Raw genomic sequence first — 3,863 nt, forward strand, 5'->3', positions numbered from 1 at the left:
ATATAAAAATAAATAAATAATCAGACTAAGTAAAATAAACTATACACAATATTTACAATCTAGTCCACTCTATCCCCCACGCATGAGGGGTAGATAGAGTAAGGAGATCCCAGATCCCCTTTAAGATCCCAGCCCACTCACCTGGTCACTTGTGCATTTTACAAATTAGAACCAGAAATACAAAATAAAAGACGGAGAAATTATTCTTTATTTGAAGTTGAGTTAGTTAGTTACTTTTTATTTGGATAACATATTTTTTAATTATAATTTTTTATTTATATGAAAATTTGTTTTTTTACAGTTATATATAAATATTTTATATAAAACGCTCCAAAACGAATCTGATTTGATTTTTGCTAAATTAATTTGATCTATATTGAAAGCGACTTTTTTTAATTTTGTATACATTTAAACTCATTTAATAAGATCAAAAATATTTTGTTCTCATTTTATACAAAAAACAAATACAAAGCTAATAGATTGATATGTATTAACCATTAAATACATGCAGAGCATAAACGACATACGGTAATATATTTTTTTTATCAAATAATGTAAACAATTTTTTATGTGCTCCTAAGGCGCATTAACGAAATCCACGGACACTTGTTTAATATTTTTCCATTTAGTATCACCAAAAAAGTTTCATGGAAATTGGTGATATCACTTGCTTTGCCTACCCTTGTAAGTTGTTGAAAAAGCAATAAATAACCAAAATATGAAATTTTCGTTTTATCTCTCTATATTCAAACTATAAAAAATGTCTATAAAATTACATTTTATATTTTATTCCCCGATTAAAATATATTTCACAATTCGTTATAATTTAACAGAGAATGTATTCTCTGATTCAGTTTTGATTTATCTAAAATTGAATGTGACAGTATGAAACCTATACTAAATCACAGAAGATATTTCCTCTTAAATCACAATGAAGTGAGCAGTATATTTAAATATACTAATGAAATAATATTTTTTGGATTCTGTGGACATGAACTAATTACAACTCTTGAATATATAAAAAATAAACTGTTTTATGAAGAAAAACAAACTGAAGACACAATAACACGTTGGTTGAATGAAGTAAAAGACATACAAAAATTTCATGAGAAATTGCATTTCACTAAATAAATAGAGTTTAATAATGTTAAACTTTTCATTAAGTGATTAGAATTTATATAATGTAAATCAACCCGTGTCACACCTAATTTCTCAAATACTACTTTTGTCATATATTTTATGAGTACATTTTTTAATATATTTAATCTATTTGAATGATTTTATTATATATCTAACAGACTTGATATTGGTATTGTTTTGAAATTAATAAGAGTTTACAAAAGTGTTCGAAAGAGATTTGGGAAATACTCAGAAGTAATAGATGGGACTGGGGCTGGATTTCTCACAGAAATACTAGTTACAATTCATTAGTTGTTAAAAGACGTTATAGAATTAAGAAACCGGCAGAATATGAGACCAAGATACCAAAGTACTAAATTGATAGCTGTGAAAATAATTCGTCAGTCGCAAAATTATAATTTACTACAAGTACTAAATAAAAAAGGACCAAAATCTATGCTACATACTCTGGTCAGTAATATGAAACCATCGGGGAAAAAAAATTAATATGAAAAATTTAACAATCTTCGTAATGTCTGCCTGGCATTTAAGAAACTGTGTGAACTAAACTTTCATGACAAATTATAATGTTAATAATTATTCAACTTTATTTATTAGTAACATCTAAACTCTCTTTTTACAAAGGGTTCAGAGATTTAAAAATGAGGCATGAATAAACAACTTATTACCCATCTTTAAACGCTTAATTATATATTGAATTCCTACGTCCTCCACAAAATATATATTTGTACAGTATAATAAATGAATACAATTTTTTTTAGTTATATATTTTCGTGAGAGGAGTCAGTAAAATATTTTCCGTGAGAGCAGTAGACAAGGCGTGATAGGAGAGCATAGAAAGTAATTCTCTCCCACGAGTTCTGTTAATATCAGCGCCTTCATCACAGCTATCATATTTTTCTGTTGTCTAAAGCTCGTGATCCTTTGTTGAAAACTTTTCTTACGTGTTATCAAAAGATTTCTTTTGATAGAGATATCTATGATATATTAACACATTTTTCTTTTCCGATTAAAGTAAAAAATCAGATCCGATATAGCCCCTTTTTTCCCCTTCATATATATATATTATCATATACCATACTAGACCAACCTGTTATTATAACAATTTGGTATATTTTAAATAATTGAAATTTTGGGAGTTTCGTTTCCTATAAAAAGACACTCCTATCGATTACATGTAGGATGTTAAATGATTGAATAATTTTAACTAATATTAATAAGTTAATAAAAAATAATATAAATAATCTCATTAATAATAATGATAAATATTTAATTCAAGAATGAAAGAAACAAACAAAAGACTAATTCAGTGGATTCTCGCTAATCCCAACTAATTAAATTTCGGACTTGCGAAAAATTCGCATTACCGTACAGAAAAAAAGCTCACTTCATAAACAACAAATAAATTTATCGAAAATTAAATTTCGCACTGAAGATTGGTTTAACAAAAATGTCAATTATATCCACCGATAAATAAATTGAGAAATTAAATACGCTTCCTAAATTTTAAAACATTTGATTTTATTCTAAATAAAAAGAATTAATTTAAATTATTTAAGTCCCAATATGAAATATATTGATAATGTGGTTTTATTAAATGCATGTGATATGTATAACAAACATAAAGTCTAATCTTTATTTTTTTTAAGATTCGGATAATGGAATGGTCTCGGCTTAGCGGGACTCCACTGTATTTAAAATAATTTGTGAAAATAAAATAAATAATACTGATTCCATAGCAGAATATCTTGCATTAGACTTACTTCTTCGAGATGAATTTCGATTTCCTGAGTCTGCCAAGAATAGGTAGGGGGAATAAAAAATGGCGGCTGTTTCAAAGTGATAAAAAAAACTCATTTTTCTTTCGGAGCTGTATATCCTAGAAACTAAGAACAACACAAGTAAACCTAAGAGAACGTCATTTAAAGAAGAGTAAATTTGCTAAAATGTGAATCCTAATAGAGTTATTTACGTTAAATAGTTTTCGAGTTATAGCTTTTTAAAGAGCTACATTTCATAAAAATGCTGTATGGGATGTACTAAAAGATCAATAGTTAGTGAATTTATATCTCAAAAACCATATGACGTACAGATGTCTATTAGCACTCAAATTAAAGCTATTTTAATGAGCTATGAAGTAGTTTATCTTCATAGGAGTAATAGTTTACATGATATTTGCTAAAATAAATTGATTTATAGTTGTTCGGACAAATTTTCATTTGCCAAATTCATATTCATATGTGAATATTATAAAAACTACTACCCCTAGGAAGATAAGTGTCATAAACTACTTTATAGTAAGTTAAATTTCCTTCATTTTGAGTGTTGGCAGACATATGTGCATCTTATGGATCTAGCGATACATTTTTTTCAAAAATCCAACATTTTATAGGAACAACTAGAAATTAACATTTTGTGAGTTTATTTTGTCAGATATCATAAAAACTATTAATCCTACTAAGATAGACAGAATTAACTATTTTGTAAATTTAATAATCCTTTAACTGGAAGAGTCTTATGGAATTAAAATGGATTTAGTATCCATATATAAATGGATTAGCAGCCTGAAGATGGGGGAAATCTCCCGAAACGTTGCTGATGATTTGAAATAAACTATTGTATTTTAATAAGGAAGAAATTGTGTCATTCACTAAATCCATTTTAACTATTTTGTAGTAAATTTAACTAGCTTTAATTTGAGCGTCGGTAGACATCAGTACGTC

This window comes from Halyomorpha halys, unplaced genomic scaffold (genome assembly GCF_000696795.3).
Source record: "Halyomorpha halys isolate HHAL.00 unplaced genomic scaffold, Hhal_1.1 Scaffold432.1, whole genome shotgun sequence".
Classification (NCBI taxonomy): Eukaryota; Metazoa; Arthropoda; class Insecta; order Hemiptera; family Pentatomidae; genus Halyomorpha; species Halyomorpha halys.